Raw genomic sequence first — 23,463 nt, forward strand, 5'->3', positions numbered from 1 at the left:
AGAGAAGACCTCCTAGGACCTGGGAACAGGCACAGATCACACACCCAGCTGCCCCTTCCCTACTGTCCTGTCATCACAGCCCTCCTGCCAATCGTGCCCTTTTCCTTTGCCTCTGGGAATCCTGGGTCTGTGGTCTGGGCTGGGCCACTCACCCCCTCCCCAGCACAGTGCCCTGAACACAGGACCTGCCTCCTGGAGATATGTAAGGACAGGGGTGCTGGGTTCTGTAGGTTTTCCTCAGGTGGAGGTTCTTCCTGAGATCTGGGCACTTCATTCTGCTGCAAGTTCAATGCTCTGTCTTTATGGAACTAGTATAGACTGTCTTTAGGACCGGCTGCTCCCCTTCTCTCCCCTCTCTCTACCTCCACCGCAGGTTAAGGAACCTAATTGAGGCTTTGGAATCTCATCACTATCAAGTAGAGGCAGTGGTGCCAACTTTTCCTTGAGACCCATTTTGTGAGTCCATCACATGTGCATTCAGCCCTGGTTGTCCAAGTAGGCCTCACCTTCTCCATCTCAGGAAGTCTTACCTCCATTTGAAGGCAAGGAGGAGGCCTCTTCCATTGGTGACTGTTTCAGGGTCTTGGAAGTGCTATGTAATGAATGTCTAGAACCGAAAACTCTAGCTGAGACCGTATCTTTCCTTGGTCCACACAGTGATTCAGTCAGAATGTGCTATGAATGCTGAGTGACTATCTAAGGACATCCCTCATGGCGAAGCTTAAAACAACTCCCTTTTAGTTTTATCCCTGGAGTGATTGGAAACATGGCGGAAGGACCAGGATGGATGGTGCTGGTAGAGGAACCTGTAGGAGATTCTGGTACATGTACCTGGGGTGGTGGGGTGCTTCTGTCCTTGTTATATAACTGCTTAGTGGGCTCCTTAGCTGGATCTGGGACTGGCCTCCATAGACCACAGGCTGGGCTCCACTGGGCTCCCCATACTCTCCTCCTACCAGCCAGGACCTCCTCCATACCCAGGACCCTGGAGGGCTTGGTAACCTCTAAACTCACCCCTTGCTACCAACAGAGTCTCCAACAAAATCCCATTTGAGCCCCTAGTCCACCTCCTCACCACATAGGGCCCCACTAGTCTTCCATTGCCCACCTCTAACCTTCCCCCAGGGTTCCAGCTCAGCCACCTCTTTCCTAATTCACATCTTCCCAGACCTCTTCGCCCTTTAGCCCCAACAAAATGAGGCCCAGCCTGGTTAGTGTTCAGACTCCTGAGGCCCCTCCTCCATGAGGACCTTGCCTCCTCAGGGCCTCAACTTCCTGAGGGCACCCTGTGAGCTCTGCTCCAAGTCCTGACTCTGCCTGGCCAAGTTCCTTTCCTGTCCCTGGGTTTGTCTTGCACTTTCTTCTAAGTATTTCTCCTAGAAGACAGATGAATCTCCTGGGTGAGTGATTTTCCTTGTTTAAAGACCTGGTAGGAAAACTGAGACAGAGCCAGAGAGGAAGAAGCCTGGGCTTGGGACACCATTGGGTATGGAAGCCCTGTGGGGTTTGAGCAGAGGGTATTTCATGGCGCCAGAGCCAGACTTTGGTTTAGGGGTGGGGTGTGGATCAGAGGCTTTGTGAGTTTGGGAAGGGCAGGTAGGTTTGCTGGGATCAGGGGGATTTGGAAGCCTACACATTCTCCTCCAGACTAGACAGGTTCTCAGCTCTGCTAAGGAAAATCTGAGTTAGGGGAGGCTATTCCTCGGCACTTCTCCTCCAGGGTCCTCCCACATGTTGACCCCACCCTCCTTCCGGTCCTTTCCTTTCTCACCTGGTGCACAGCTTGCTTTCCTCATCTATGTCTCTCCCACAGGGCCCAGCACACAGTGTGCTTAGACATTCTCTTTGAATGAGTAGTTTCTTCCCCCTGACTCTGCTGCCTCCATGTTTTGCCTCCTTTTCTCATCGGAGATCCTGGAAGTCTCTTTATCACATATTCTTAGGCAGGACATTGGTGTGGACTTTGCAGATGAGCAGGTCCAGTTTGGTAAGGTGGTTCCCCATCACCCGGGTGGGTTTGAGGGGCATCTTCCTCCAAGCTCAAGGAGCTAAATATTTTTATAGCTGCTGAAGGTATCTCCCTGCCTTTCTTATCTAATTTAAAAACGTTGTAGTGGGGATGGATTATAGTCCAGGTCAGGCTTAGGAGGAAAGATTACCAAAGTCCCCTGGGGTGTGACCACCTAGTGATCATTAAAACACTGACTCACCAAGAAGCACTTTGCTGTTATCACAAAATATATCAGCAACTCTTTAATTTTGAAGGCCTTTGGAACCTATACTGTTCTCTACACTTCCTACCTCTCCACCACCATGAACACTGTGGGCCATAGGCTAACACTACAAGCCCAGGGAACACTTACCCATGCACTCCTTTTATCTTGATTGTATATGGAAAATGTTGATTTATAGGTTGTCTTTCTCTTGCCCTCTAGCAGTTCTTAGGCCATGTCTCTCCATTATCACTTCAGGGGTGTTATGTGCTCAGTGAGATCAAGCCCCACATCAGGTTCCCTGCTCAGTTGAGAGTCTGTTCTGCCTCTGCCTCTGCCTTACCTCTTTGCTTGTGTTCTCTCTCTCTCTCTCTCTCTCTCTAATGGATATAATTGAAAACAAAGCAAAACAATTCTCTCTCCAGTGAAGATGGTGGTAATGTAGAGCATCCTTCTAGGGCTATTTTAAGAACCAAGCCTAGTCTGGTGAGACAGGATGGAAAGAGAAATAGCCAAGTCCTTACAGAGGAGGACAAGAAGACGCATTTAAAGATATGAAGGAAGAAAACCAGACAGACCGTCAGCCTTTCTGACCGTCAGCATATTACTGAGGGTGTGTGTTGGGAGGATGTTCATGGAAGAAGGCACCATAGGTCTGAACATCCACAACAACTAGTCCAAATGTGGAAACACTATAGTGATGGATTAGACCACTGGATGGATCTCATGATTCTGGGCTTCCTGACAAATCATAAAAGCCTGGGCTTCCCGCTCCTAGAAGTCTTCAGAAACAAGATGGGCTACCAGGAAGAACTAGAATGAGATTTTCCAAACAGGAAATAGAAAGAGAACTGGGAAAGCCAGCAAGGGTGAGTAATTAAGGGATGAGAAAGTGATAGGAGACATTGATGTCAACAGTGAAATTCGCTTTCTTCTCTACTTCTCCCTATGATTCTCCAATCCATTTTCTCAATCCTGAATCCTGCTGACACAAAACACCTAATAAAAGTCCTCAGGAGAAAGCAGAAGGAAATCCATCTACCTTTCCAGACTACAAGTATAGTGTAGGGGAGCACTGATTCACAGTCCTTTTTTCCAAGATGCCTTACTAAACACCTTTGTTTTTTCCTTATCCTCTTGTTTTGGTGTGATAGAAATATGAAGAATTTCCTCACTGGATTCTGACTGAATCTAAACCTGTAAATGAGTCAAATCGTGAATGAGGAATATTGCATTTCACTCCATCTTTTCTAAAATTATCCCAGAGGGACTAAGAAAAGCCACCTGTTCACAACCACCCCAGAATGATACTAGATAATACAGAGTCTCTACAGCCTCTACAGAAGCCCTGGTTATCTGATTGTTTACCCAATTAATGGTGCAATGCTACTAGCATACTGCTGCTGCTGGCAGGGACTCCGTGTATTTTGTAGGAGGAAGCAAAATGTTTTGGTCGCCACCTACATAGATTTTGGAATCTGTTGGGTGGATGGATTTGGTCCACATATAGTTGGTTTGGAGCCTATTAGTCTGCATCAGGATAGGTTTTCACTGTTGGAATTCAGCCTCTGCCAGAGTGGGTTGGGATTTGAGAGGTGTAGTGCTGGAGGTGGTAGGGTAGGTATGTGAGTTGGAGGAGGTGGCTGTATTTCCTCTTGGTCTAATGAGCAGACAGTTTGGGAGCTGCCATGCCTTCAATTTCAAGTCTTGGTTGCACCTAGTAATATCTACTTGGACAATTTGGCATTCTAGGCTCATGGTGAGAAGATGAAGCAGGTTGTATCTAGAAGTTTTTATTTTAGAAAGGGACACAAAGGCTTCTTCTAAGTTGCATATAACCAGAATGTAGTACGAAGTAAGATCATAGGTGGGAGGGTGCCTGGTAAGTGATACGTTTGGTGAGGTGGTTTTCACAGGACTCCTGGGAGATAAGTTAGGATATTATTTTCTTCAGCATGAGCGAATTTGGTTACTTCAGCATTCTTTCCAACCTTTGAAGGAAGTTATCTGACCTTTCCTTTTCTTTTTCTAGGAGAGAAGTTACACATTTTTTATTACTACAATGGTTTCCCTCTTTCTTTCCTGCATAGGCCAGTACTGAGAAGAATTATTAGCATCATTATCATTAACATTATATTTTAGTACCTGGATTTATATTAAAAGCTGTAGCAAATATTTAAGCGGATTTGTCCATTTGGGCAAACTGGATTTACTGGCTCAATGTGTGGTGGAATTTGTTTTGTGGTTTTGGTGGGGGGCATAGAAGGAAGGCCTAAGGGAGCTCTACCTATTGGATCATGGCCCAAGTGAAGATGTAGCTTGAAGTGATGTTTTCCTTGGCAACAGTTATGCACAATATCAAGATGGTTATAGTTATACACAATATCAATTCCCACCTCTTCTACACAGTCTTCTCAGGCTGACCCACAGTGCACAGAAGATTTTCACTAGTCTTGCCAACACTGGAAAATGTGGTCCTTAGTACCCTTCCCTTACATCTACTAGTAAGCCAAGTGGGATCTCACATACCTTTGCCTTGACTGTTCATTTCTTACTTAGGAATGTCCTTTCTGGTTCATAGTGGATCTATCTTTTACGTATTTCAGCAGGTGGGGAGGTGTTCATGAAATGCCCTAAGTTGTAAGTTCCCAGAGAGTGGAATTCTGTATATGCCACCATTGTCTTGCACTGTGTGTAACTGAGTGTGTGAGGATTTGGGGATATTGGTGGTGGTATTGATAAATTAGAGGGAAGGAAGATATTTCTTTTGCTTGAATTCTTTTGTGCAAAGAATCACTGTGGTTCCCGAATTTTCTACTTTGGAATTTGCCTTTGTATTCATTATACTTAGTGGAAATCTGATCTTTAATAGATTGAATCCAGTCTTTCTCATGTAGAAATTTACGTAGTCTTTACTTGAGAGACCATCCAATGTCTCTGTTTAGCCCCAATGCAAAATACATTGAATGCACCTGTGTAGTTATTTACAGATTATAGGAAAAAAAGGTAACAAATCCAGGAATATCTTTTCTCTGGGTGCTTACACTGTAAGGATACTTCCTTATTCTCCTGAAACAGGTGAAAATCCTATTCTACACCCCCTTCAATCCTTTGACTGTTGTACACTCCTCTCTTCTGCAGGCTAGCCCTACATGTACTTATTGAAGTTGGAGAATCATGTCATGTTGCCTAATGCTAAAGTGTTAGGTGACTTGTTTTATAAACAAAGTAACAAGTGGAAATAGCAAAACTCTGTCCTGTCTGTTCAGTTATCACGCATCAAGGAGATGACACTGGAGCAAATCATAAATGTCACAGGTAATGCACTTTGTGTCAACTGACTTGGGTTACTTCCCTTGTATTTTCACTTCGTGGTGGTGAAAGAGACTTGGACCTCAGTTCTTTGTCAGATTTCTGTCTTGGCCAAAATGGGCTTTAGAGTCTAGGGTCCTTCCTTGGCTGTAGCCAGTTAACTCTTTGTACCTCAGGCTCCATCAGGGAAAGGAAAGGCAAGCTGAGAATGTCATCACACAGAAGCTCTGCTCCTGTACTCCAACTCACTACCTACTACTCCTACCCTCTTCCCTAACTAGGAATTCTCCCAGTGCAGAGTTCCAGGCCCACTGGACATTAATGAGGGGAGATCAGGGAGCAAGTGGAGCTTCATGGAGAGACTGGATATCTATCTGGAGGTGTGCCCAAGCTATTTCTGGAGGTAGAGACATGTTGAACAGGGTTGGGAAGAATGTGTTCTAGGCAGTGTGAGGGCTGATGTTAACACCAGCAAGACATGCATGTGTGGGGAAAAATTTGTTCTGTTCAAGCAGGAGACACAGAAAAGTTTGTTAGCAGGAAAGTGGTAAAAACTGTGCAAAGAAAGACTTAAAATACCATCTTAGAAGTTTGGATCAGATAGAGAGGAGGAAACTCTCTGTGTGTGTGTGTGTGTGTGTGTGTGTGTGTGTGTGTGTGTGTCTTTTTAAGACTTGAAGAAAGTGTCATTTTCCAGAAAGACAGTAGGGAGTACTCCCACTTCAGTTTTCTGGGGCAATGTAGTAGTCAGGGAGAATGTGATTTAGGCCCTTGTCTTGTGAATCTGAGTGAGAGGTGAGAGTATCTTGTATTTAGAGTTACAAATTTTATGGACCAAGAGGGTGGACCACAGAGTATGGCAGGAGGCTGGCCCTGGATATGCAATATTGGCAAACCATAGGAACCTAGTAGGTAGAGGTTGTATGGACAAGGCGCTAAGGGTCCATGTGACTTCATGTCAGCTGAATTGAATTGAGGGTGAGGTTGGTGATCTCCAAATATCTGAAACCAATGGTTTCAGTTGGAATTCCTTAGATGTATTCAAAACTTTTATGTTATTATCCCGAATAAAGTCCTTAGAGGCTGCCTTGTCAATACCCTTGTTTCTGGTCATATTTAGGGTTGTCTTTGTTTTGAAGCTAAAATTTAAAGGCAATCCTTTATCTTCTTTATTGATCTTCCTAAGGTAATAGCATGTTCACAATGCCCATTGTTCCTTATGTCAAGTCTGTATTTTTAATAACTTAAAAAATACAGTGAGGTGATCCACAAAGAGACAAAGAATTCTGTAATGATGCTTGATGTCCATAGGTCCTAGTGATTATTTCTGAGTGATCAATAAATATTCTCAATGCTCTAGGTGCTATGGGCTTAGAGCTGGTGACAGACATGGGTCACAATGGGGAACACTACTGCTCATTTTTAGTCAAGGAGGGTGTCTTATATTGACTGATGACTCACTGACCTGCATCTCTGAAACCTATAATACATTACATGTTAATCAATTGTATTTAAATTAAAAACATAAAATAAAAATCTTAAACAAATTAACAAAATGTAATATTTCAGTCTGCAACTATTAATCATTCCATTAAGTGGAATGCCATAGAGAAGATAGTGGCAATTAATCCTTATAACAAGAGTATTCTGTTCGACATGCATTTAAAAATGGAATTCACATTTTCTTTGGAAATGCCAAAGGATTATTTCCAATTTTGCTTCATAACATACATTTTGAGTATATGACCACTCCGTTGAATCTGTCTTCAGCAGTTTTTTTTAAATTAAAAAGTATCATGGCACATTTATGCTGACAAAAATGTGTGAAAATGAATGAATGAATGAATGAATGAATGAATGATATGGAGATATTTTGGCCCCAAATTTGGTTTGGTTTTAGCAGGACATGTTTAGATAGAGCTCTCAGACTTAACATCACAGTACTTCCAGCTCTGGTCCATCACTATGTATATGAGAGGAGAGGGAGACATTGGCAGAGTGTGACCTGGTCTCAAAGAGAAGAATAATACTTAGGTCATGGGGTTGTTATGGGGGTTAAATGAAATAATGTTGCATATTACTTGCAGCTCAAATTCTTGTTCTCTTTCATGGCTCTGTCCATGTGGCCATAAATATTGCACATATAAGTGGTTCCCCTATATGCCAGACACCATTTTTCTCTACCTCCAACCTTTGCACATATTCCCCAATGCCTCTAGAGTTCAAGCCTAGGGCCCTGGTTTATTAGTTTGTGTCAGTCTCACAAAATAACAATAAAAGAGGATAGAGTTTTTATAAGCATGGTAACATGAGCCAAGGTTGTAGTGTTTTTCCAGTAATTTTTGCTTGCTGACAAATATGGTTGTAAGTCAAAGACATGGGAGTTCTATCTTCCTACTCACTCCTCTGATCTAATGTTCCTGATTTGGGGCTAGATCATTCTGGATAAAAATTGGTTCCATCCAAAAGTCACGGCAAGCTTGTTTATAAAGGACATCTAGGGAAGGAGAACCCATAACCTTTGCTACTGGGACATTGTTGTTTTCTTCCTACCCTTTTCGTTTCACAATTATCAAACCTACAGAAAGCTGCAAGAATAGTAGCATTAACATTCCTTTATCTTTCAATGACATTGAGCAGTTGTTGATATATTGGCACATTTTATTGCTCTCTCCACTATGTGTGTGTGTGTGTGTGTGTGTGTGAGTGAATATGGTCCATATTCAAAGATTAGTAATTATTCAATTTTATAGTAAAATATTTCTCCCTGATTGAGGTGCAGTCCAGGGCTCTGCATTGCATCTCATTGTCATGTTTCTTTATTTTCCTTTCATCTGCAACAGTTCCTCGTCCTGCTGTTCCTGCCATTCCTGACACTGACAGTTTTTGAACACACAGGTCAGTTGTTTTATAGAAAGTCAAGTTTTTGTGGAATGCACTGTTTGTAGACTGATCATTTTTATTTCAAATTTTTTGTTTAAATTCTAGTTAGCTAACACATAGGCTAAAATCGGTTTCAGGTATAGAGTTTAGTGATTCATCATGTACATACAACACACATTGCTCATCACAACAAGTACCCTTCTTAAAGCCCATCATCCATTTAGCTCATCTCCTACCACCTCCCTCCAGGACTCTCAGTTTGTTCTTGATCATTACGAGTCTCTTATGGTTTGCCTCACTGTTTGTTTTCATCTTATTTTATTTTTCTTTCCCTTCCCCTATGTTCATCTGTTTTGTTAAATCTCACATATAAATGCAATCATATGATATTTGTCTTTCTGTGACTGACTTATTTCACTTAGCATAATACTCTCTAGTTCCATCCACAAGGTTGTAGATGGCAAGATTTCATTCATTTTGATGTCTGAGTAATATTCCGTTGTATATAGATACCACATCTTCTTTATCTACTCATCAATCGGACATCTGGGCTCTTTCCATAATTTGGCTATTGTTGATAATACTGCTATAAACATCAGTGTGCATGTGCCTCTTCAAATCAGTATTTTTGTATCCTTTGGTAAATACCTAGTTGTACAGTTGCTGGATGAAGTGTAGTTCTGTTTTTAACTTTTTTGAGGAATCTCCCTGCTCTTCTTCAGAGTGATCTCATTAGTTTGCATTCCCACCAATAGTGTAGGAGGGTTCCTCTTTGTCTACATACTCACCAACACCTGTTGTTTTTTTTTGTGTTGTTATATTTAGCTATTCTGACAGGTATAAGGTTATATCTCATGGTGGTTTTGACTTGTATTTCCCTGATGATGAGTGATGTTGACCATCTTTTTATCTGTCTGTTAGCCATTTAGATGTCTTCTTTGGACAAATGTCTGTTCATGTCTTCTGACCATTTCTTGACTGGATTGTTATTTTTGTGGTGTTGCATTTGATATGTTCCTTATAGATGTTGAATACAAACCTGTTATCAGATATGTCATTTAGAAATGTCTTCTCCCATTCTGTAGGTTGTCTTTTAGGTTGGTTGATTGTTTTTTACCATGCAGAAACTTTTTATATTGATGAAATCCCTATAGTTAATTTTTGCTTTACTCCCCTTGCCTCTAGAGATGTGTCTGTAAGAGGCTGGTATGCCTGAGGTCAAAGAGGTTACTGTCTGTGTTCTTCTCTAGGATTTTGATGGATTCCTGTTTCACATTTAGATCTTTCATTCATTTTGACTTCATTTTTGTGTATGGAGTAAGAAAGTGATCCAGTTTCATTCTTCTGGATGTTGCTGTCCAGTATTCCCAACACCACTTGTTGAAGATGCTGACTTATTTCCATTGGATATTGTTTCTTGCTTTGTCAAAGATTATTTGACCATATAGTTGTGGGTCCTCTTCTGGGCTTTCTATTCTGTCCTACTGATCTATGTGTCTGTTCTGTGTCAGTATCATGTGTCTTGATGACTATAGCATTGTAATGTAGCTTGAAGTGCATACTTGTGATGTCTACAGCTTTTCTTTCTTTTTCAAGACTGCTTTGGCTATCTGGGGTCTTTTGTGGTTCCATAAAGATTTTAAGGTTGTTTGTTCTAGCTCTGTGAAAAATGTTGGTGATATTTTGATAAGGGTTGCATTAAGTGTGTAGATTGCTTTGGATGGTATAGACGTTTTAACAATGTTTGTTCTTTGAATCCATGAGCATGGAATGTTTCTCCATTTCTTTGTGTCATCTCAATTTATTTTGTAAGTGTTCTATAGGTTTCAGGGTACAGATGTTCAAAAATCATAAGATACATAGGAATAAGTTGAGACTGATCATTTTTTATCATTAGATTCAGGTTCACATTTGGGTAGGAATACTATATAAGAACATTGTTAAAAACAATTAGTGCCATGTAGACAGGAAACACCTCTTTTTTCTCTCTGTTGTGTACATAGGGTCAAACCCTAGGACTGGCATTTAGAAGGTACTTAATATTTATTGAATGAATGAGTGAATGATGAATGATGTAAGACTTTCACTGCTACTTAGGTCTATTATTTTTCTACTTGAGGACCGGAGAAAAAGCGGCCTTCTCCTATGTTCTAGTCCCATTTTTAGAATACATGTTTGAAAGTTAAATGTAATCCAGGACCTCTATAAAGAGTGCACAGATAAGTTAAATGAGATGGGGACTATGATGTGAGTCCACTATGATGTGGAGTCTGTTCACCTTGAGGTGGAGGGTGATCATACTATGTTGGGAGTGGAGGATGAATCAGGTGGTCCTCAGCTGGAAAGAAGCACAGCACAGAGAACCTAGGAGTACATAGCCTGTTTTCTTGCTGAGAGAAATTAGTTATTTAGGTTTCCAGAGTTTACTATCCTTCCCTCCTCTACCCCCATTTGAATCCTTTTTTTTTTTTTTTAATTTATTTTTTTTTATTGGTGTTCAATTTACTAACATACAGAATAACACCCAGTGCCCGTCACCCATTCACTCCCACCCCCCGCCCTCCTCCCCTTCTACCACCCCTAGTTCGTTTCCCAGAGTTAGCAGTCTTTACGTTCTGTCTCCCTTTCTGACTGTGAATGGATAAAGAAGATGTGGTTTATGTATACAATGGAATATTACCCATTTGAATCCTAAGAACGCCATTGACAGTGGTTGGGCAGCCATTCACTCCAGATTATTTTGTTGTTGAGAAGCTAATTCCTTGGACTTCTTATTTGGATGTAGAAGCTTTCAACCCATCAACCTGGTGAAGTGAGGTTATAAGAGGTATTCTTTGCCTTTCAAAAATGTATGTTTAGGCTTCCCTTGGGGGGTCTTTTCTCTCTCTCCAGCTCTGAGAATCTCAGACATTTCTGATAGTCCTTTCTGATGCATCTGGGGCAGGGGACTGGGTTCATCAATTTAATTCTGTAAGGCTTCTGAGTGCCTGATTCACATGGTTCCTGCTCCCTGTGTGAGAGTCTACTTACCCCTGTCCTTGCAATCTTTAATTTCACCAGGTTCCAGAAAAAATGCCCTGTATCTCCCTGTCAGCTCTATTACCCCAAATAGTGGTGGGAATAACCTAAAATAGTGACGGATATCACAATGCCTTTTGTTTGATAAAGTGATAGTGTCCTATGTAGAAACAATCCATAAAGTGAATAGCTTCAGGGAAAGAAATCTGTCATGTCATTGTCCCATGGGAGGCTATATGACATCTTTTCTTTGGCATCTAGAGAGGGAGGCAGATGGAAGCATGCAACTTGTTCAGTCCTCACTGTGTTTTCAGAAGCTCCAGGCAGCTATTGAGAGCTCTGCAAAACCTGTCTCCATGCCTTGTTTTCAAACTCTGGAGGAGGCCATTCCTTAGACCCCAATACTTAGTTCAAAGATCATGAAAATCGGTATACAACATGTGAAGCTCTGTTTTTCTAGGATTTCTATCATATCCAGTGTAACAGCCAAAGCTTCACAGTAACTCTCAGACTCTATGTGAAGCATCTGGCTTCCTGCTTTCTCTCTGACCTCATCCCTTACCTGTTCTCCCTCACTCATTCTGTCCTGGCCTTATAGGCCTCCTTGTTATTCCTCAAAATTAGCCAAGTGCCACTTCATACCCAGTAGGATGGCTGCTATTAAAAACAAAGAGGATAACAAGTGTTGGTGAGGATGTGGAGAAATTAAATGCTCAAGGGAATGTAAAATGGGGCAACCGCTTGGAAAAACAGTATAGTGATTTCTCAAAAAATTGCATATACAATTACCATGTGATCCAGCAATTGCACTTCTGGATATATATCCCAAGGAATTGGAAGCAGGGACTCAAAATATATTTGTATACCTGTATTTATCATAACAGCGTTACCTATGACAGCATATTCGTAAAACAAGCAGCATGTGCATCATGGATAATTAGATAACCAAGATGTGGGATATACACACAATAGAATATTATTCGGCCTTAAAGTGGAAGGACATTATGACACATGCTCTAACATGGAGGAACCTTGAAGATGTTATGCCATGTGAAATAAGCTGGTCACAGACGATAATATTATATGATTCCACTTATATGAGGTACCTAGAGGAGTCAAATTCCTAGGGACAGGAAGTATAATGGTAGCTGCCAAGGACTGCAGGGAGGGAAGAATGGGGAGCTGCTGTTAAATGGGTAGAGAGTTACAGCTCAGGAAGATGAACAAGTTCTGGCAAAGGATGGTGGTGATGGCCCCACAAGAGTGTGAATGTGAGGCCATCTTGGATCACCTATTTTAAAATCACAACACCCACTCTAAACACCTCCTAACCTTTTCTGGCTTTCCTTTTCTCTGCAGCAATGATTGCAAATCTGACACAATATATATTCTTATTACTTATGTGATTATTTATTTGCTTCCTATTGCAGAATGTTAGCAACTTCAGGGGAAGGGTGTTTATCTTTTACTTTACTTTATCCATGGTACAAAATAAATAGGGGCAGTTTACTTGTTGAATGAATAAATGAAGGACCATGATTGAACACAGTTTTCTACAAACAGAAAGAGAAAATGGGAAAATTACATTTTCATTTGAGTTTGTATACTATTTTTTTTTTTTTACCCTTGGATATGAGGTTCAGCCTGTTTTCATTCTGTTTGCATTTTTATACGTATTCTGAACTGTATCCACTATGGAAGTGTTGGTGAGACATGCACCATAGTTATTACTCTTTCAAACTCTTGCCCTTAACTCAAAGTCTCTATTCTTGTATTCCTAACTGCCCCCTACCAGAATTGCAGGGATGCTTGAGTTAAGACTTCAGAAACTCTGGGGAAGCCTAGCTTTCCAAAAGACTTTGTTTGAGAGCCACGGTTTTGATTGGATCTGTAAGCTTCATTGTCTCAAAATTTAAAGGTAGGGGATCCCTGGATGGCTCAGTGGTTTGGTGCCTGCCTTTGGCCCAGGTTGTGATCCTGGAGTCCCAGAATCAGGTCCCACATCGGGCTCCCTGCATGGGGCCTGCTTTTCCCTCTGCCTGTGTCTCTGCCTCTCTCTCTCTGTGTCTCTCATGAATAAATAAATAAAATCTTTAAAAAGATTTAAAGGTGGACGAGAGTTATTTATGCACTTTGGGATCAAGAAGGAGCTATACTTGGATATAGAGGATTGATATAATCTCTGGTGATGTTGCATTTTCAGTCCATGTCTCTGACACTTTGAGAACTTGAAAATCATCGTTTAACAGCATCATTAGCCTTTGTTTCAAATCTTTCTCAAACTTCCTGCAAAGTAGCTAGTATGCAACCTACCTTTGAAGCTATTCAGGAGGATCCAGAAGGCCAACTTCCTGACTGATATGAGTATTAACTTCCTACCATGGAAACCAGTGGGAGTTCGTGCTTTGGAAAAATGTTTGGAAAGGAAAGGTCCAGAGTGAGGTCAGTGCCCTTCTCAGAGGCAGAAGAGTGAACACAATGACCTTAGGGACAAAGGAGATTGGGGGTGGGGTGGGGTTGCTGGCTGGGAAAGCAAGACAGCCGGCAATTTAGGGAGTGGATTGTTGGGACTTGACAAGAGTTCTTCCAGGCAACATGGTATGGAACTTCTGGAGTTTGGAATAAGCTTAAAGACTGAAAGAGAGATACACATGGAGGAGGAAGGAGGGAAGGGGGGCCATTATGGAAATCGTAGAAGCTGGCTTCATGTTCCCTGGCCCCTCTCTGCATTTCTTAAACACCCCCCATTTATCAAGCACTTCTCTTGGGAGAGATTGTTTCCTAATGAAACTGAGATTCACAGACCCAAGGCCCTCATCAGGAAATGTCCTTGGGACACTTTGAAATAGGTGATGGTGTATGTTATAGTTTCCTGTTTATACCACTGTTTGGGATTTTTCTCTTTATCCAACAAAACAAAATGAAACAACCCTTCTTCTAGGAATCTCAAGATATAGTAGTTAATCAATCCATCTATGTATTCATTTTCTCTATCCTAAATGCCTCTTTTGGTTACTTAGTATAATTCTGAGCAGATCCTTGTCCTGGGTTGTAAGGCTTGGAGATGGGAGTGTGGAATCCAGAATGAGGATGTATATAGATCCTGGCACAATGCTCTGGAAGTATGAAGGAATCTAAGGAACACACTCATGATGCCAACTGACAGGGAAAATTGCTTTCAGGTGATCATCAGAATAGGCTGTAAGTGCTGGTAGGAAGGGGAAGAAGGCTGGAGATGGGGATAGCCAGGACGGCTTAGGAAAGGCTTCATACATGCAGGTCAGAGAAAGGTTGTAGAAAATTACTAGAGAGTCTGCAGGGTCAAGACAGGACAGAAAGGAGTGAGGAGGACCTCCCTGGCAGGGTAGGTACTTACCCAGGCCACAGGTTCATCCCAGAAAGGGTAATTCAGGATGTGATGAGCTGAGTTAGGAAGGAGCTGATGGGCCTGAGGGTAGGGGGAGAATTAGGGAGGAGCTCTGACAGCTGGGTCAGAGTTTGGACTGAGTATAAACCATTGGAATAATTGTAGATTATTGCATGAGAATGGGCATTTCTGAACCTGGCATTTGAGGACCATGTGTCTCTGTGTTGTTTGAAGCCGGACTTGTGGTAGGCTCTCTCAGAATTCCCCATAATGGATCTGCTTTCTCTTCTATATGTTTACTTGTTCATTTGTTTGTTTTGCCTGCTCCTGTTGGAGTCATAAAACATGGTTATTTAATTCCTAGAAGTTTTGTTCTTTGAGTTGCTTCTCTTGTGTCTTCATACTTTCTGTAGACCCCTCTCTCTCCTCTTCAGTAAAAGTGGGAAGAGCACAAGGACCACCTTGCACAACACAGTTGAGAGAAACAAATTATTAAAGTATTGCCCTCTTCAACCCTGCCATTCAGATGGTTCTCCTCTGGATCTCACTCAGGGTCCATGGATGGACTTCAGAATAGTGTAACACATTTTTTTTGAGGTGACCAACCTCAGGGGTCTCTGTGATTTAATAATGTGAAGAACCACTTTTGTGTCTTTGTTGGGAGGTATTTGGCTGGGGACTGTTCCCTAGAGAAAGAAACATGATACAAACATCCTTAGTGCTAAGTATAGGTGCCTCCAAGGATACTTAAAGGAGCTGAAGGAGAAAGAGGAATTGGGAAAAGGGAAATGGGTTCAGAGGGAATAGTATGAAGGGTGCCTCATGTTCCCTGCTCCCCCTCTCTTTGGCAGGTTCCTTCTTTGTATTCTCCGTATCCTGATGATTACAGAATTCTGGTTCCCCTTCATGTTACATCTTCCCGCCATTTATCAGGGTCTGTACCAGGTCCTCTCCTGGATTCCTGTGTTGAACCTGCCTTGCACAGAGTGGAGTCAGTCCCTTCTTCCATTATGGTATGTTAGGACCATCACTTCCTGTCAGGCTACTTTCAATGCATTTTATTTTCCCCTTTCATCCTTATCTCTATTCTCATTTCCCCTCCTGGAGGCAATTGCTTTAGTGTATTTAACAAATGCTCTTCCAGTCCACATTCTATATATGTTTTAGATACATTCACCCATTCAACAACTACAGTGCACAAGCGTGTGTGCATTCTTAATTCCACTAAGGTTGTGCTTCTAGATGGTCCCCCAGTGACATTCCTACCAGCAGTGTGTGATGGTTTATATCTTCTTATTGAATTCTCATGTTGATCCAGTGAGGGAAGTCAAGTCAATGGATGAGGAGCCTAAGGCTTAGAGAGATTAATCAAATTACCCAAGTTCATATAGTCACGATCCAGGATTTCTGTTATATGTTCATTGTTCTTACCTTCATAGTACCCAGTACTCCTTGTTCCAGATGGGCAAAGATATTATTATTACTGTTATTATTAATTATTATTATGTATTGAATCTTGCATTTCTCCACTCCTGGCCTAATGTAGTAAGCCTAGGACCCCCCCCCCCCATGTATTATCACCAGTATGTATGAGGGTGTCTAATTAGGGTGTCTAATGAGGGTGTCAAATGTCCTTAACATTTGAAGGTGAATCATATGGAATAAAACTGTTTTCACTGTCTTTGAGGGCTAGCTGACAAGCTTGAGTTTTAGTGGTTGGTTTTGAGTCTGCACATTTATACAGACTGATAGATTTTCAAAATTTGATTACTTTTGACCGGGTTTCAATATTAAATACTAGGTAATCATATTAAGTCCTGATTGTTTTCTAGGCACTGAGGTAAGTGCTTACAGGCATCATTTCACTTACTCCTCACCACTGTCTTATGAGTATTCACTTTTACTTCCATTTGACTGCTGTGGAAGCTAAGGCTCTAAGAGGTGATCTAATCTGACCAGAGTCACCCAGGTATGAGGTTGAGGTGAGATTTCAACCTGAACAGTCTACCTGCAGAACCTTACTCATAGCTATTCAACTATGCTGCCTCCTGTGAAGGAAGTTTTCAGAATCCATTTCTCTTGAACTTGAGGATGATTTCTTGTGTATTGGGGTGGTTTAGAACAGCTATGGGAAGTAAGGGCTAGTGGACAAGAATCTCCAGAGGGAGAAGATTGAAGTTTGAAAATGTCCTCAGGTGTCTTCATTATGCCTGCCTCTGTTCCCTGAAGTGAGAACCTCTGCTTTAGGACATCCTACCTGGATTATAGTGCCTGAGCCTATGCCTTCCAAAAAGTAGGGATTTTCAAACTGGGCATGGGTATCGGTTGTCTATAATCCAAAGCAGCCCTATATTTTTAAACAAGTGTCCTCAAAGGCAAACAATTGTTTACCACTTAGGTGTGGTTTATACCTGCCATGAATGATATGCATTCAAAGTTTCATCACAGTTGTTTTCCCCTTCTCACTATCCATTTTGCTCACCTTCCACAAGGAAGGTAATACCATGTTTATCTTTACCTGATCTATATTTATCAGGGTTGCTTGACTACAAAATAGGTATATTAATATCCAGTATATAGGAATTCTGGATAATGGCTTCTTGCAGGTTCTCTTCTCAGTGTGGTCATTTGTTCAAGAAATATTTATTGAACACCTAACCCACAGTTTGATGGAGGAGACTGGCAGCTGACCTGGAATTTGGATATATTAGGATCAATGGCACTGAGGCGAAGCCTGGTGCTGTGAGAGCACATAAGAAGGGCAGCATAGGGTCAGTGGAGGCTTCCTGGGGAAGTAACTGCTGACCTGGGAACTGAAAGAGAAGTGAGAGTTAGCTAAGTGAAGGGGCCAAGAGGGCATTAGAGGGCAGGGAACAGGGCAAGTGTTGAATTTCTCAGCTGGAACTGGAACTGGGCAGGGAATGAGGCTGGAGGAGTAAGGACAGGTCAGATGATGAAGAAAGGAAAGACTAGGAAGAAAGGGCGGTAGGAACCATGGAGGGGATGTGAAGCCTGGTTGTGGGTAGGGACACTTTAAATAGTGTAGAAAGAATCCATAAGTTAAGAACTGAGCCTCCTTATCTGTCTCACGTGCTTGTTGTTTAGTGATAAGAGCTTTAAGATTGATACACCAATATTTGTATTTTAAACTCTGATGATATATAAAAAGTGGGTCTGTAATTTCATCATGGCCCTCTAGTCCATGAATTAATGTGTCATAACCTATGCTCAAGCACAGCACACACTTTTCACAGCATGTGAAAAATCCCATGATACATACAAACTCTGTTATGTCTTAATTAGTATGTGAAGCTACATGACTTATGAGATCAAATGGGATTATATCACGTGGTGTGTAAAAAAGGAGGATTTTGGGGTGCTGGGGTGGCTCAGTCAGTTGAGAGCCCGAGTCTTGATACTGGTTCTGGTATTGATCTCAAAGTTGTGAATTTGGGCCGTGTGTTGGGCTCCATGCTGGGCATTGAGCCCTCTGAAAAATACATTTTTTTTTTAAAGCAGATTGTTGGATGGTATGTGGTACTTTTTCTCGGGGGGAAAGCAGGATTGATTTTTTTATGATGTCTTTTGGTGTCAGTTCCTGTGATACTTGGCCTGCACCATGTTACACGTGACTTTTGAGTTTCATTTGGTTGGTTGAACACCAATGTTCAGTATACACTTATTGTTTCCCTAGGCATTATGGAAGGATAACAGATACCAGAAGAAATATGAAGCAGCAACTGTGAAGCTTGAGCAACCCAACCTTTGCAGCCCTAACCCAACCTGGCTTAATTCAGCCTCACTGAACCAGATCTAACACTCTTGGCTCCCAGATGTTGCTACAACTCTCTGATCTTTAGGATCTTCTTCAATTCCAGCTAGAATGCTGCGTCAAGCACTTCGCAAGTTTGGTCAAAAGCTGGTACACAGACGTCCACTGGAACAAGATGTATATGAGTTTAAATATGGTGGAAGCCTGAGCACTCTGGATTTAGTGGCCCTGGGTGTGGGCCGCACAGTGGGGGTTGGTGTGTATCTCCTGCTTTCTGAGGTGGCTAGTAGTCAAGCAGGACCAGCCACTATGATATGCTTCTTGGTGGCTGGCCTAACTTCGTTATTGTCTGGGCTGTGCTATGCAGAGTTTAGCGCCCGGGTTCCGCATTCTGGTTCCGCATATCTCTATTGTTTTGTCACTGTAGGTGAACTCTGGGCATTCATCATCGGTTGGAACCTCATCCTCTCCTTTTTTATTGATGCAATCGTTGTGATCCAGGCCTGGACCTTAATTTTTGACTACCTGATCGTAAATCAGATCTCTGAGAGCATCTCAGAGCACATTCCCCAAGTCTTAGCAGATAATCTAGTCTACTTTACTATGGTCCTTTGGTTTTTTCTCTTAGAAATTCAAGATCTGGGTTTTCGTGGGTTCTTCAAGGTTTTCAAACTATTCACATTGGTGAAACTTTTGGTTCTCAGTTTTGTCATCATCTCTGGCTTCGTTAAGGGGGACCTGCACAACTGGAGGCTCACAGAAGAGGACTATATAAAGGCTGGACTCAATGACACCTCTAGCTTGGGCCTTCTGGGCTCTGGAGGATTCATGCCTTTTGGCTTCCAGGGGATTCTTCATGGAGCAGCTACCTGTTTCTATGCTTTTATAGGTTTCGCCGTTATTGTTACCAGAGTCAAAGAGTTGCACAAGCCTGAGCATTCCATCCCCATGGGCATTGTTATTTCACTGCTCACCTGCATCTTGGTGTATTTAGGTGTCTCTGCGGCAATTACACTTATGGTGCCTTACTACCAGCTCCGACCTGGGAGCCTCTTGCCTGAGGCATTTCTCCATATTGGCTGGGGCCTGGCCTACTATGTTGTAGCTGTTGCAATTTTCTGTACTATTTTTGTCAGCATGTATTGGAGCTTTACGTACCCCATACGTATTGTGATATCCATGATGGCAGACGATGGCCTCCTGTTCCCTGTGCTTGCCAGGGTCATCACTGGCACATACGCTCAGTTAGTGTTCAGGTTATTCATTTATGTTATTGCAGTAATCATATTATTATTCTTTGGATTTGCTGATCTCTTGGACCTCAGGTCAATTGCGACCCTGCTATCTTATTCCCTGGTAGCTTTTTGTGTTCTCATCATCAGGTATCAGCCTGAGAGGAGGAATATAGAAAACGAAGCAGAGGAGGAAGAGGAGAATGAGGGAAATGAAGTAGAGGTGCAAGAGGAGAACCCACCTGCAGCAGAGAAGCTAACTCTACAGGGACTACTTTTTCCAGGCAGCTTCACCCCCACTCCACTCTCTGGCCGGGTTGTCTATGTTTGCTCCTCACTGCTTGTTCTGCTGCTGATTGTTCTTTGCCTGGTGCTGGCCCAGTGGCCAGGTCTGCTTTCTGGAGACCCAGGGTGGATCACAGTAGTTGTGTTGCTCCTGGTGGTCATCACTGGGATCACTGGGATCATCTGGAGACAGCCACAGAGCTCCCATCTGCCTCATTTTAAGGTACCTGGTCTGCCTCTCCTCCCACTCCTGAGCATCTTTCTGAATGTTTGCCTTATGATGCAGATGACCGCTGTCACTTGGGTCCGATTTGGTGCCTGGATGTTGACTGGGTTTATTATCTACTTCGCCTATGGGATCCAGCACAGCCTTAAGGACCAAACCATAGACCTTGAACTCAGCAGTGCCAGTACATTTTCGGTTTGATGTCATCACACCTGAATTCAGTCTGGTTCCCTACACAGTAATGGGGAATACTCTTGAGCACATGGGAATCCAGGGCTCCTATGAGATATTGGTGTGAAAATACTAATAGATCTCCATATTTATGGTAGAGTGAAGGATGAGACTTTGCTCTTTCTCCTCTTTTTTTCCTTTCTACTTTTTAATTGTGTCTGTACTGCTTACTGACATTTACATAATTAGTATTAAAAGAAGCTTGAAGGCATTTTCCTCTTCTTTGGTTAAATATCCACTAGTGAAGGATGTAGCTGTCTCAGTCAGTATAGCATGATTCCTGTTCTTAGTCTGGTGAGTATGATCTCCACAGTGGCGGTAGTAATTAAGAAAATATCCAGTAGCAGAATTACCAGATCGCATGGTAGTTGTTTTTAAATTTTTTTTGAGGAAATTCCATACTTTATTCCATAATGCCAGCACCATTAACATTCCCACTAACAGTGCATGAGGGTTCATTTTTCTCCATATCTTCGCCAACACTTGCTTTTCTTCTATTTTTGATTTTAGATAAAGTGATATCTGATTGCAGTTTTAATTTGTATTTCCTTGATGATTAGTGAGACAAAGCATCTTTTCATGTGTCCATTGACCATCTGTATGTATGTCTGTTTAGAAAAATATTTAGGTCCTCTGCCCTTTTTTACTTGGATTATTTTTTTTTTTTTGGTAATGCACTCTATAAGTTCTTTATGTATTTTGAGTGTCAACCCCTTATTGATATATCACTTGTGAGTATCTTCTCCCAATCAGTAGGTTTCCTCTTTTTGTTGTTGATGGTTTCTTTTTCTGTTGGGAAGAATTTTAGTTACATGATTTTGAAAAGATATATGCACGCTATGTTTATTGCAGCATTATTTACAATAGGCAGGATATAGAAGCAACCCTTGTATCCCCTGATAGCTGAATCTATAAAGAAGACGTGATATATATATATCACGTGAGAAAAACAAATGCCATATGTATGTTTTCACTGTTAAATAGAATTTAAGAAATTAAAAAAAATTAAAAAGAAAAAAGAGAGAATAAAAAACCCACCCCAGACTCCTAAATAGAGGGCCAAACTGATAGTTGCCAAAGGGAAGATGGGTAGGGGAATGAGTGATTTAAATAAAGGGGACTAAGAGAACACTTATCTTGATGAGCACTGAGAAATATATGGAATTGTTGAATTCTTCTATTGTACACGTGAGAGTAATATAAGAACACTGTATACTCATTATATTCAGTAAAAATAAAGAAACTAGAAAAAGACCAAAAAAAGATGACATATGGCCTCTGCACTTAAGAAGCTGATATTCTAATACAAGGTGTAAAGCAAAGCTGTAACACAAAGTAGAAAGTGTTGTCATAAGTAATATACAAATGAAGTATTTTGGGAATTCAGAGTAGAGATGATCATTTGTGGCTGGCACAGTGGTGAGGGTTAATTGGTGAAATTAGAGAAGACTTTGTAAAGGAACGTACTTTTAGTTGGCTGTCTTCAGGGATAGGATTTACCACATATGGGCAGCAGGGAGAAGATGTAGGCAGTGGGAATACCAGGAGGAAAAGCAGAGGAAAACAAAACTGTTCAGAACACTGAGCAGGCTGTGTAGCCTGAGCCCTGGCTGTGTGAGGCGGCAACAGAGCCATGCACAGGTGGATTGCAGTCAGAGCTTTCCTCTGAGCACAAAGCACTTTGGCCTTGAACCCATTACCCATGCTGAGAACCCCTTTGTTGGTACTTAGGGACATCTGCATTCTTGGACTTTGAAGTTTTTCTACTGCAACAGTAGAAACCTGCTTTGGTCCACCTACTCAGAAAGCACACAGCTGAGAGCCATGTGTCCTGGGTCATGGTCTTGTTTCTACCACTAACTACTAATGTGAACTTGAAAAGTGCTCAGTCCCTCTGCTTGTTTATCTGTAACAGGAGAGATCAGGACTGATAGTTCCTCAAGTCTGTCTACTTAAAGAATTCTAGGATTTCCTCTGGTCCTTCTGTTATTCTCTTAACTAGGTCTCTTTACTGAACATAATCTGTACCCTCTTCCTGCCTACTTTTCACCACAACCCATTGTTGGAGCTGTAGAGGTCCAATAAATAACATGCCATTCCCCCCACCCCCACCCCATGTTTGGAATCTATTGATAATCATGATACAGAGACAGATGATTGAATCATCAGCTGTAGATGTGCAGCCTATTGCCTTGCTAATCCCGTATCACTAGATTAGACAGACTTACTCCTCATCACAAATACTGCTGAGTATCCCTCACTTGCCATCACGAGTCTGCTTTAATTAGTTTTTTTTCCTGTATGAGCAGGTTGGATTTCATGTGTCCAGTGGTCAGGTTTGTTCTGGACAAAATAAGAGAGCTAACAAAAAAGTTGAAAGAAGCTAAACTGAGTATGCTCCATGTTATGTCTTCATTAATCAAGGTCACAGAGAGCCAGGTGGAGAGAGGCCAGTTGCAGTACTCTGCTTAGTGGTGCTCAGACTTCATGGGGTGCCATGAAACCTGGAGGACTTGTGAAAAGAGATTGCTAGACCACTGTCCCCAGCGTTTGAAATTCAGGAGGTGGGGTGGAACTCAGAACTTATATTTCTAACAAGTTCCCATGTGATGCTGCTGCGGCTGGTCTAGAGACCACACTTTGAAAACCAAAGATCCAGCTGAAGCCCCTTCACGTGTATAGATGAAGGGAAGGAAACAAAGGTGTCCTTTGAACACTCACCTTCATTCAATGTAACATTTAGATTAAAATGCCATTATTAATTATTTCACAGAGGGAAATCTAAATGAATAATTTCACAATTACATGTATATCAAATGTGTACTTTAAGTATCTTACAGTTATGTCCATTGTACCTGAAGAAATCCGAAATAAAAAATAGCATAACAGTTATCTGTGTATCTTTCTTTTCTTTTTTTTTTTTT

General features: G+C 41.8%; 1 pseudogene across 2 annotated transcripts; it reads left to right on the forward strand.

The window, feature by feature from the left end:
- Nucleotides 1–1,260: 1,260 nt before the first annotated feature.
- Nucleotides 1,261–23,431, forward strand: LOC144297108 (cationic amino acid transporter 3 pseudogene; annotated as a pseudogene). Of its 2 annotated transcripts, XR_013364171.1 has the most exons (3): nucleotides 1,267–1,400; nucleotides 15,645–15,806; nucleotides 18,488–23,431. The product of XR_013364171.1 is annotated as a cationic amino acid transporter 3 pseudogene, transcript variant X2 (transcript). The 2 variants fall into 2 exon arrangements; XR_013364170.1 differs by lacking the exon at nucleotides 15,645–15,806 and having other exon boundaries at nucleotides 1,261–1,400.
- Nucleotides 23,432–23,463: the final 32 nt, after the last annotated feature.

The sequence above is a fragment of the Canis aureus genome, chromosome 25, assembly GCF_053574225.1.
Source record: "Canis aureus isolate CA01 chromosome 25, VMU_Caureus_v.1.0, whole genome shotgun sequence".
Classification (NCBI taxonomy): Eukaryota; Metazoa; Chordata; class Mammalia; order Carnivora; family Canidae; genus Canis; species Canis aureus.